General features: G+C 38.6%; 1 non-coding gene and 1 pseudogene across 1 annotated transcript; one reads left to right on the top strand and one right to left on the bottom strand.

Annotated features, from left to right (window-relative positions):
• Positions 1 to 245: 245 nt before the first annotated feature.
• On the top strand, positions 246 to 352 carry LOC141722712 (small nucleolar RNA R71). The gene has a single exon (XR_012575717.1). It is a non-coding gene; the product is annotated as a small nucleolar RNA R71 (small nucleolar RNA).
• A 1,488-nt stretch (positions 353 to 1,840) lies between these two features.
• LOC141720814 (uncharacterized) lies at positions 1,841 to 3,196 on the bottom strand (annotated as a pseudogene).
• Between the last annotated feature and the right edge of the window lie 9,893 nt (positions 3,197 to 13,089).

Here is a 13,089-nt window from a genome sequence, read left to right as displayed (position 1 = left end):
TTGATAGCGCTTGGAGCTGGGCTACAATAGCGGTGGCTGCATCAACTTCCAGAATACCTGCTACCTTGCCTGACGTCATCCTCTGAGTTGGGTTTTGATGCTCATTTGCAGCCATCGTCTCGATAAGATTATACGCCTCAGTATAGCTTTTAGCCCATAAGGTGCCTCCAGCTGCTGCATCGAGCATAGGCCGAGATTGGGCCCCCAAACCATTATAGAAACCAGTGATCACCATCCAATCCGGCATTCCATAATGTGGACATTTTCTCAACATTTCCTTGTAGCGTTCCCAAGCCTCGCACATAGATTCTGTAGGTTGCTGCGCAAACTGAGTAAGAGCACTCCTCATAGCAGCAGTCTTTGCCATCGGATAAAACTTCACCAGAAACTTTTGCGCAAGATCTTGCCACGTAGTGATGGACCCAGCTGGTTCAGAATGTAACCAGTCTTTAGCCTTGTCCCTTAGTGAGAATGGGAAAAGCCTCAACTTGATAGCCTCATCAGTCACGCCATTATACTTAAAAGTGATGCAGATCTCGACAAAATTCCTTATGTGCATGTTGGGGTCTTCAGTTGCCGCTCCTCCAAAAGAAACAGAATTCTGCACCATCTGAATAGTGCCCGGCTTGATTTCAAAGGTGTTAGCTTGAATAGCCGGATGAAGGATGCTTGACTGAATGTCATCAATTTTAGGCCGAGAAAAATCCATAAGAGCTGGATCAGCTTGAACAATACGATCTCCCATGTTTACTAGTTCTTTCTGCTCAGTTCCTGAATCCGAATCCTCAAAATCTAACTTTTCCGGAATATCAAGAACTTCGTCTGTCTCCTCAGCTGTATCTAAAGTCCTCTTGCGAGCACGAGAACGAGTTTGCATAAACGCTTGCTAAAGTACCTGAAACACAACCAGAAAAAAATAAGTAACTACTACGTCCTAATCACTGAGTCCTAATGACCAATGATGGTAAGTACATAAACTAAACAAATACGCCGAGTCCCCGGCAGCGGCGCCAAAAACTTGTTAGGGCGAAAACACGCGCTAATATTCACGCAAGTATACGCGTTCGCAAGTAATATAGAATATTTTCTAGTTCGTTCCCTCAGAGACTCAGACTAAATTATTGTCTAATTAAACTCACTCACCAATGTATGATTACTTCTCAATGTTAAGATAATAACACTTAAAATTGTTAATTAAATATTAACTATAATTAACTACTTAATTAACCACTTAACTAACACTTCAATTTATCAATAATAAAATACTCATGAGATCACAACTTCATTATTACTTTCTTCTATAGCCATTGTTATTACCTTTAGCATGTGACAGTGATGATATTAATCGAATAACACGAAACTGATAAAAGCCAACTTTCATTGTACTAATACCATTCTACCAAGCATCCACAATTAAGATAGAAGTCGAATAGTCATCAATTATGTTGAGTTCCTATATGTCTACAGAAATTGACAACACAACGATTTAAGCACAAGTTATTCCTTTTTGATTACATAGGGCAAATAAAACTGTTAGAGTTACCCACTAATCATGCACAACGTACATGAACCTATGCTAGCATGGCAAGTTCTAAATCTCAAGATCCACCGTCGCTTCACAAGAGATTAACACCCTATCTTATATGTTCGCGACGCACATAAGACGAATACGCACAACCAATACTAGATATCAAGCAATCATCACACACTAAAGTATTAAACAATTAACTAAATAATTCCATAATAAATCCGTTGCAACCCCATGATCACGATTAGCCCATAATAGAACTTATCGCCATCATGGGTTCATATGAAATCATGATAAACAAACACAAGAAAATAATAACTAAACTAATTATATTAAAACAGAGTACGTCACAAGAGTAAATAAGTCAAAGCAAGAAAACTAGCATCCAACGTTACAACGAAACAAGAATCACAAGAAAGTATGCTTCCTCTTCGTTGCGGTGTGCTAAATCGGTCTTCTTCCTTATCTCCTTCGCTTCTTACGTAAAACACAATCTTCTTTTTCTTATTAATCCTCTTTGTGAAAACGTCTCAAATATACTTATATAATAGTCCCATAAAACTCAGATTACATAGAAGTTGGAAGCCAAACAGAAGTAGAAGTCTAAAATAATTCAGCAAAATTCCCGACCCTGCACGGCCGCTCAGCATATCTGCGCCGGCGCGCAGGTTGCTGCGCGGCCGCTCAGCACAGCTGCGCCTCAGCACAGCTGCGCGGGCGCGCAGGCCTCCACTGGAAAAAATCCAATTTTGCTCCGTTTCTTCGCCGTAATCTGCCCGTTCCTTTCCCCTCGCAATGGTGAACACATGCTAAGGCTTATTCTTGATGATTCCTCCCCCGAAATGCAACTAATACCCTGAAATGCATAAACACTAGAAAAACGCATCAAATACACAAAATACTTGATTTCAAGACACCAATTTAAGCCATTTTAAGACGTTCTAAGTGGTATAAAATGCCACTTATCACAAGCTATATAAATATTATCATTATTCATTAACATAAACAAGGGTTGGTTAGAGACACAACATCATCACCCATGGGTTGATGTATGTCCGACGCTACTTCCAGACACATATCCACCAGTACCATGAGCACTTCCAGAACCACTTCCGGAACCATATCCACCACCATGAGCACCACCTCCACCAGTTCCGTAACCATACCCAGACCCATACCCGAATCCAGAGTCGGAACCAGAACCTGAACCATAGCCAAAACCTTCCCAAACCCATTAGGAGACCTGCCTGATCTAGAACCATAACCCCATCCACTATTTGGCGTTGAGCCCCAACCCCAGTTGTATTCCCAGTTAGGACCATGTGCTGACCCAGTGCCATCTTCAGTTGACGACCCACTCTTTTCTGGTGAACCCATCTTCCGTCCTCCACTAAACGCTGATGAGATATTGGTGAAGAAAAAGATTAGTACTAGAACACCAGTGATATAGAATATTTTGTGCTTCATCTTTTTATTTGTCAAAATGAAATAGTAATACGAGTCGGCTAATAGGGAAATGTATGGGGGTATATATAGAGAGGAAAAAATGGGATCAGTGGGTAGAAGGTGTGACATGTATGTGCACTAAGTTTGCACTGGGACACTTGTCGCGTGAATGATATAGGGTGCTTGAGCACCATTTTCCCCCATCCTCCTACTCGTTTTATCCTGTTTTACTCAATCATTCATCTTTGTTTTGGATTAGAATGATATGATATCTGTACCTATATCTCCGTCTGTGGACCCATAAATATAGTTTTCTTGTACTAATATATTTGCCTTTGCATACTTACATTTAGTATTTTCCCATCTCACGTTCATGCGGATTTGTCAAATACTCAGTTTCTCTGTCTTTTTAAAAGAGAAAATGTAACGTATTTTTCATGCTGTAAAACACCTTATAATTACTTAAGCTCACGGTTATTCGGGGTCCCCTATACTGCACCTTCAATTAATATGTATAATTACATTTGGATACGATAATATTAGTGTTTTTTTTGCAAATATTAGTGTTTAATATGAGAAATACAATGTAGAGAATTTGTCGGTATATATTTAAGTGGACGGGACTTTTTAAGTTTCGGATGGACCAGGCTATCCTATGTAAACAATTTCACAAATCTGCCATGTGTACGCGTAATAATTATGTAATGTAACTTTTATATCTAAAGTTGTGATTTTTTATATTTAGATGTGCGTTTGGGTACTCATAAATAGAATAGTGCTTATTTTGATAGGGTATAAGAGGTTCGGATAGGCGTCAACCTGTACTAAAGGAATACAGACTCAACTAACCTACTAAGACCCCCCTCTCCCAGGCCAATCAAGCATAGGAGCCCAGGCCCGGGTCTATCCTATTACCCGGATCCGGATCCACCTGCATACCCGGATCCGGATCAGGGCTAAGACCACCATGAGGGGGACCCAGCAAACGCTTGCACATCCCACAACCAGTCAAGGAAGGATACGTAGGCACGTGACTATGACAGCTATCAACAACCAACACACCAGACAAGCACAGCGCGTGTCAGAAGGCCGTTAGGACACTCTGGAGGTGGTCCTCCCCTGGACCCGTGTAAGCAATCCATCCAAGCCAGGCGTCCTCCACTCCCAAGATCCAACGGCCCAGATTTAGAGGTAACTACCCCTAAATCCTACCTTTGGGCTATATATACCCCCAAGGCTGAAGGGTTTAGGGGTTAGAAATATATACACTCTTGCACACTCACTCTCTCTCATATATTCATACACACACAGCAGCATTTCCACTACATACATCTTCATCTTTATCCTCTCCAAAACCCTGTTCTTATTCTTACATCAGAGGCGCCGTGGGAGCCAAACCCCCCTTCCGGTGTTGTTTTGCAGGCGCCCAACTAGCAGCTACACCTCACTTATACCCAGAAGGTCCAGGAACGGCGTCGGACGGAGCCGCCCGCTCACCGGAGTTATCATTTGGCGCTAGAAGGAGGGGCGCTCCATCCTTGGGTTTCGGTGCCCCTGGATTCATCTTCATCAGCAAACTCTTGAGAGAGTCCACTTTTAAGCCTGTAAGAACACAAGCAACCATAACCTTTCTTGAATATGAATGTTCATTTTAGCCACGTTTGTGTGAACTCGTTACTTTAGACCACGTTTGGGTGAGCCCGCTCTTGTTTATTAAATTTTGGTTGTTCAGGGTTTGATAATCTTGATAGTCTTGAAGCCTGGGGTTTAATAGTCTTGGTAATTTTAAAACCCAGAACTGTTTTAGCTTGCATATTTTCTTTTGTGTTCTAGAGCCTGATGTTCTTGTTTAGTATTGCTGTTAGAAAAACCCAGAAAGTTTGTTTGCTGTTATTCTGGAGATTTTTTGTAATCTTCAAAAAAAAAACAACCTCAGATCCACATTTGTAGCCTCAAATCTTGGTCAGTTGTTTGTACAATTGTGGTAATGGCAAGACCAGGAAAAAGTACCGCTGGTAGGCCCTCCGCTAGTACCCATATTCAGGATCAGGACCCCTCTCAAGTTCAAGAACCTGGAGGAGACAGGGAGACCCTCCAGGAGCAACCACTGACGCAGCATACCCCGGTCAGGGACACCATAAATGTCATAGAGCTCACTCAGTACACGTACACCAATGTTCCAGTTGCAGAGGAGCATATGGCTAATTTAACAAGCCATGAACTTGTTGAAGCAATCAGGCTCTACAGAGACGAACAAGCCCAGGCTCAGATAGAATTTGAACAAGATAATGAGCAAGAAGAGTTCGGGGATTCCCAGTAATCCAGGAGATCTGTCTTCGACCAAATCGGAACTAAGGCAAAAAAGAATAAAAAAGAGCCTAGTAAGAAGGAGACAGAAGCAAACAGAAAGAAAAAGTTAGAAGAAATCAGAGAACAGATAAGAAAGGAAGAAGAGGCAAAGCTGGAGCAAAAAAATCATAAAATAATACAGTTGGAGGAGGAGATGCTCCTAGCTAAAACAAGAGGCAAAAGAACTCGGAGGGACCCTACCCTCGAGCTCATTTCTGATGACGAAGAGGAAGGCCAGAAAGATCTTAAGGACATGATTTATGAGCTCCAGAGAAAAATGGAGAAAGATTCTGGGTTGGAAGTTGCGGAGACCCTCACGCCTTTCAGCCACTCCCTAGAAGCCATCCCTCGACAGAAAAATCTCAAACACTACAACTTTGACTCTTTCGATGGATTGGGGGATCCGGAAGAGCACCTCAACTACTTCGAATAGATAGCTCAAGGGAGTTTCCTGGAGACAATCCGCCAATATGATAACGAAGCACTCTCAACTTACATGCGGAGATTCCAGGAAGCCATCAACAAAGTTTCGAATCTCGACGAAAGGGAGGCTCTAAGCATATTTCGAAGGAACCTGGATCCAGAACACAATGAGAGGTATATTGTGGAGTTGATAAACAAAGAGCCCCAAAGCCTGGCCGCTCCTTATTCTATGGCAGCCCGGTTCATAGAAGAAACAGACGTTCTCCAGGCGATGAGAATGACTCGGAATGGAGGAAATAGGAACAAATCTTCTGATGACCAACCGAAAGGGGGTTACCATCAGGAGAAAAAGTTCAAACAAAGCAACCAAACCCAGCAGAAAAATGTTGTACAAAACACTCCATTATTTCAAAGATTGGGCCTGAAGACAGAATCCAAAAGCGATCTCGGTCCACCTAGGCAGGCAAGGGAGCCTAGGCAAGAGCCAGAGTGGACACCACTAAACAGGACCCGGGAAGAAATACTAAAAGAGATCAAGGGAAAGCCATTCTATTATCCTCCAAAGCCCATGCACACTCCCCCAGAGAGCAGGCCTTACAATAGGCAGTGCGACTATCATGAAATCCATGGGCACAAGACTGAAAATTGTCTCCCTTTAAAATACTTCATTGAAGATCAAGTCAAGAAAGGCAACCTGAATCAATACATCTCAAGGGAGACAAATCAGAGAGAAGAAAGGAAAAGTGTTAGGTCCCAATTTGTTTGTAGAAGGGGGGGTTGAATGCAAACAATACCGTTTAATCGAATAAAATATGGAATAAAAAGGTGAAACAAAATTCAAGTTTAATAAAACTTTTATTAAACTTGAAAGGTGTTACAACTACGGTATCGGTTACAAGGGATTAATCTCAAATCAATTATTACAAATCTAGAATAAATTCGACATGAACTTTTTCTATTTTTGTAATTAAAAGATCAAATGCTAAATGCGATTTGAGATTAAGTTCTAGGGATTTTAATCCGCTAGATTGATACACAAGAACAAGATAAATAATTCTAGTGGATTGGATTTAACTTTACAATCTAGAATTTTGATCTTGAATAAAGCAGATGAAAAATGAAATAATTTGCTTTTATTTCTGCTGTGTTCTTGACTCTTGTGTATTCTATATGTATGATGCATGAATGTCTTCTGCTGCTTCTTTTAATCCAACAGTCGAGTAGAATGTACTGGCATGACAATCTTTTTGAGCTGGCAAGACAATCAGAATGAACTAGCAAGACTTTCGGTATGACTATCAATTGTCATACTGATTGTCATAGTAGTTCAAAATCAGATTATCTAACTGAATTAATAAAAGATTTTAATGTAATAAAAAATCTGATAAGACAATCCTTTTGAATTAGCATGACTTTCGGTATGACTATTGATTGTCATACCGATTGTCATACTAATACAATCAGTTGCCTTTTGAATTAATAACAGATTTTAAATCAATTAAAATTCTGAAAAACCTTAATATTAATTCTGAATTAATTAATCAATTAATTCAATTACTAAAATAAATTAATCTTTGCAGATATAATTTATTCTATTAATTAAATTATATGACTTAATTAATTAATAGAGAGTTAATACTAATCTTGAGCAGCATCCATTCTCCTGTAGAACTTCTGAAAATCACTGAAATATATGAATCAATTCCACCACTTCAACGTTGACACTCGATGTACTGTCTGGTTCATGAGTGACTAACTTCCGTGATGTTTCTTCACGTCTTGACTTTGATTTTCTTCAGACTAAATCCTTGTAATTAATTGATACCCTGACGAGATCTCTGTCACTTGATTAAATCCACAATCTTGATTTATATCACTGAGGCTTGATCAATTTCTTGAGCTTCTTCCAGTGAATTAAGTCTTCAAGTCTGTAGATGAATAATGTTTCTTAACCCTTTGACAGATGTTACTTTGTGAGATCTCTCTGACGATAGATCCATTATTTACTTATTACATTCTTATTTGAGTTGAGTTAAATCCTCGAATATACAAAAAGGCTATGCCATATGCCTTTCAATCTCCCCCTATTTGCTTGTTAGACAATAACAACAAATACCTAGAGGATAACTCAACTAACAAATAAGAAAAAGATATAAACAGTAATGCAAAGTAAATAGCAGAAAAGTTCTGGATTATATTTAACATTTTCCAGATTCCAAAAGAAATTTACAACTGATACAAGATAGATGTTCCTCTAGCCTGAACATATAACTACATTAGACTATCTTGATTCATAAAGCTCTAATCATATTACATTGAGTTTTGAGCTAATTGACTTCAGTTGTCTTCTCTTCTGACTTCACCTTCTTCTAAATCTTGAAGCAACTCTTTTTCAAAGACACGATCCTTTTCTGAAGTGAAGCTTGCTGGTCTGACTGGTTGAACTCCAACTGACTACAGCTTATTCTTGATCTGATTGTACCTTTTAATATTCTTTTCACAATAAGCTTGAATCAAATCAGCAGCTTGAGTCTTCAACATGGATGAGTATCCAGCAGTTCTTAAATGATGTTCCATCCAGACCAGATGCTTAGCTGAGTAGTCTTTAAGAGATTGTACATCTAGCTGACAGATTTGAAGACAATCAGACTTAAAGAATCTCACCTGATGAGGATTGTTGACCACTTGAGGACTAGCCCTGCTGGCAAACTCTTTAAGCCTTTCTCGAAGAACTTCATTCAATTCTGAGCTTCTTTTTACCGTGTTGAGAAGAACCCAAATCTCTGACAAAGAACGATTCTCAAACAGATGAAGTGACACCTTGAAAGATCCTTCACTCTGACAATATACAAAAATGCTCATCTCATTTAGGGATCTATCAAAAGCAGCTGTGATCCTTGAGACTTCAGTCTTGATAGCATTCATGTACATGTCATTGTTAGGATTTGAGATTTCCAGCTTGTCAAGAAGATGTAGGAACTGCCTATCATTGTTAGTGCTCAGCTGAGGCATATCAAGTACTCTTCTAGCTTCATCCCATTTTTCACCAATCTTCAGTCTGACATCTCTTCTCCTTTCTTGAGCCTTAATGTCATGAAGACGTTGCTTTTGAAGAGTTTCTGTTCTTTGTATGTCTTTCCTCATGTCAATGATCTGGGAGACCTTTTTGAGTTTAGCTTCTTTTCTTTTCATCTCTGACTGCTGCTGCTGAAACTCTTTCTCAAAGATAGGATCCACTGTAGCTTCCTCTTTCCATTCTCCAAAATCACTTTCCTCTTCAGCTTCAAATAAACCATCTTTATCTTCCAAGACTGGTTCAGTGGGAATGTCAAAAATATCAAAGTCATCCTGTTCTCCACTGTAATAGACATCATCAGCCTTTCCTTTGTCCCCAGCAGAGGTATCTTTTTCTTTCCCCTTTCCACTACTCCCTTTCTTCTCCCCCTTAGTTGAGGGATCCTCTACTGACTTTCCCTTAGATCCTCCATGACCTCCATCACCTCCCGAGCCTGAGCCTTCACCAGACGGCCCTTCAAAGTAAGTCCTTTGTTCTTTATTGGGACAGTGAGAATTTTTGATCATGTAGTACAGGTGCTTCATCCCTTCATTCAGATGTTCCATACCTGTCTCTATCTTCAGAAATCTAGAGGAATCCAGTGAATGATTCATTTCAACCAAATCTTCAAGAGAAGTCATACTTGTATGTAGAGAGCAGAAGTTAGAAATGTCATCAGCTGATAAAGTTGGAGTTTCCTGAATGGAATTGAGCTTTGGTGTGATAGTGTTCTTGAGATCTGAGATATCATTCCTTATGAGTGCCAGCTGATTGTTGACAGAGGTGGAAGAAGAAGACCGTTCAACCACTTGCGTTTTGAATGCTTGAGCTTCAGCTTGGCTTTTAGCAAGTTCTTCTTTTAGAGCAGCAATTTGAGCTAACAGGTTTTCAGTATCTGTGTCTGTGTGTGCTCTCACCTGAATTTCACTCGTGTTTGGTTCACTCACCTCACGTGCTTGTGTTTCTCTCAATATAATTGCTCGTGAGGAGTCTTCCTGTTGTTGTTCTTCTGTACCTGCAGTTAAAATCACCCTAGCCTCTTCAAGAGAGGTCAGTGGTGGTGCAATGAGAATTCGCGAGTCCCGATCCTCAGTCAAACCTATCATTTCATATAAAATAGATGTCTGAATTGCTTCAGGGATAGATTGACCGAGTTGCCCTCTACTTTCTCCAGATAAATCTGCGAGTGGAGAATCCCGTGAGGGAGCCAGAGGTGTTTGATCTGGGAGGGGAGAAATGACTCTATTATGGGTGGCTGAGAGTCAGATTTTCCCTCAGAAGCATGTGACTGCTCTTCTGCCGTAACTATGGCAGACACTATAACAGACTCTATGTGCACTCCTCGCTCTGTGTCCTGAGTATCATCTGTGGGTATGTATGGTTCCATTGTGAGTAATGGAATTGTGCTTGACTCAGTACAAGATGCCATGGCCCTATGGCGAATTTCAATAGATTCATCCTGTTGAGAGAATGTCTCTAGTAACTGTTCATTGGCCATTTCAAAGTCCATGTCCTGTTGGGAGGACAAGGATGGGCTTTCAGATGCCTCAGTATAAGTTCTTCTTTTCTTTGGAGGAGGCAGAGCTGAGGGTTCACTCACATTTAACAATGCACTACTTCCTATTAATCTTTTGGGTAACATTTTAGACAGTGGGGGAGAGGTTGAGATAGAATGTGACTCTGTGTTTGGCTCTATGACCTGGGATTGAAGCTGTGGTTCTACAACTTCATGGTCAGCCCTATCAACCACTGGGGGTCTTTCAACAGAAGTAGGAATGGAGTGAGAGTGAGGAATTACTACCTGTAATGGAAGAGCATCTGATGTTGGAGGAGCCTGGGTGGCTTGAACCACTGGAGGTTGAGGTTGCTGTTCATGACCGGGAAGATTGAAAATAGGTAAAGGAATATAAGTGGCCATGAAAGCAGATACAAGTACTGGAACTTGCATGAATTTAAAGGTTGTGTCTTGGCGGGTGTAAATCTTTTTGCTTACTGGAGGGGGTTCGGTTATTGCAGAGTTAGCAAAAAGGGCTTTGTGTTCAGGTGTGAGAAGATGATCTGCTATAAGCATGAGAAAATGAGCATAGTAACATGATACCCTATGATTTGTAAAATGATCACGTAAAGCAGTAGTGAGACGTCTCAAGAGAATGGGAAAAAGTAGTTTGCCAAAATTGATCCTTTGATTGAAAACAACCGCAAGACCAATATACTGCAGAGTGGAAGTGATGTTGTGAAAGTTGGATTTAGTGTAGTTGGCAAACACTTTAGAAAGTGTATCGAAGAAAATATCCCATTCAGACACCAAATTGGATTTTGAAAGTTTGGTTAAATTGATCACCCCCTGATAGTGAATAGCATGGAAAAAGTTTGTGATATCATTTTCAGAGGGTAAATTATAAAAATTATCCAATGGAAAATTTAACGCCTGATTGATGACTGATTCATCAACTACATACTGTGTGTTTGCCACGGTGAATGAAAAAGATTTTGAATCATCGGCCACAGTAGAGGTTGTGCAAATCAGTCTAAGCAGATCGACATTTAAAATCACATTTGATTTAATAGCAGAGCTAACAATCGAATGGTCATTTAAAAATCTAATCCAAGGCTTAAATTTTTCCACATCACATTTTTCCGGATTAAAATAACCAACCTGATTATGCACGACAATTTGGAAATTGAGAGCCATTTAAAATAATAATAAGACACACACTTTCAGAATTTTAAGAATAATATTAAGAAAATTCGAATTAATTAAATTAATTTAATAATTCGAATTAAATTAATTATAATCGAAAAATTTAGACAGGAATGTATCTCGTTAAAATTCCTAACTCACAAACACAGATTTGAAAAACCAAAAGACACAAAACAGAAATTAAAATTAAAATTAAAAATACCCAATTTCAACACACACAAACTGATTTTGAAAGGGAAAAAGAAAAAAAAATTGATTCGAAAAAAAATTTTGGCAGCACTCCTTTATGTATATACTTGTATGTATATATATCAGGAGTGATGTATGCTGAGTAAAAACTCGAGCAAGGAAAACAACAATGGCAGTTGAATTTGATTTTGGTCGAAGAGAGAGAAGAGAGAAAAAAAACTGTTGAAATTTTTTTTTGAAAAATAAACTGCAGTGAATGAGTTATGAAACAAAACAAACACACAAAAAAAAGTTAAGTAGTATAACTGGTATGACAATCGGATTGTCATACCGATTGTCACACCAGCTTAAAGATAGGAAAAAAACGAACAAAACAAAACAAATAAAAATAAATAACTGGTATGACAATCTGATAGTCATACCGATTGTCATACCAGTACAAAATAAAACATAATAAGTCTGATATTAATTTTATTACTGGCATGACAATCAATAGTCATACCGATTGTCTTGCCAGTTATAAAATTAATCTGATTTTAAAATAACCAATCATTATTACTAAAATGACTTTCAGCAAGACAATTTCAATTGTCTTGCCGATTGTCATTCTAGTATAAGATAAATTAAGTATTAACAGATTTATATATACATGTGTACTAAAATGCTTTTCAGCAAGATAATTTTAATTGTCTTGCCGATTGTCATTCCAGTAGAAAGACAATTATATATTATTACAGAAAATATTTATAAAAAAAAAGACAATATTTCAGAATTAATAATTTTTATTTCAAAAATAGATTTCTGTTGAATTTTAGCAAATAAAATTCATAGAAAAATATTTTTAGAGAAAATAAAATATTCTTAGATATTTGAAGTTAACAAGTCGAGTAAATAAAACAGATAAGATAATAAAAATTCCATAGAAATAAGCAAGAAATATGATAGAATGATAAAACAAATTTGCAAATGAATTTTTCATTTATGAAAAATTCATTTATAAATTCATTCAAGAACAGATCTCAGATATTAACTAAATTAATCACTAAAACTATTCAACATGCCCAATTTACCAACTAATCTGGTAAATGTGGATTCATCAAGTGGTTTAGTGAAAATATCTGCTATTTGTTCTTCTGTTGGAACAAAGAATAGTTCAACAGTACCATTCATGACGTGCTCTCTAATAAAATGATACCTGATGTCAATGTGCTTTATCCTCGAGTGCTGCACAGGGTTGTTGGTGATGGCTATTGCACTTGTATTGTCACATAAAATAGAAATTTTGTTCAATACAGAGCCATAGTCTCGTAGCTGGTTCCTAATCCACAAGATCTGAGCACAGCAGCTTCCAGCAGCAATATATTCAGCCTCGGCCGTTGAGTTGGAAACTGTTTGCTG

The sequence above is a fragment of the Apium graveolens genome, chromosome 4 (assembly GCF_009905375.1).
Source record: "Apium graveolens cultivar Ventura chromosome 4, ASM990537v1, whole genome shotgun sequence".
Classification (NCBI taxonomy): Eukaryota; Viridiplantae; Streptophyta; class Magnoliopsida; order Apiales; family Apiaceae; genus Apium; species Apium graveolens.
Note: the sequence above shows the minus strand (reverse complement) of the source record. Positions and strands in the feature narration are given on the sequence as shown.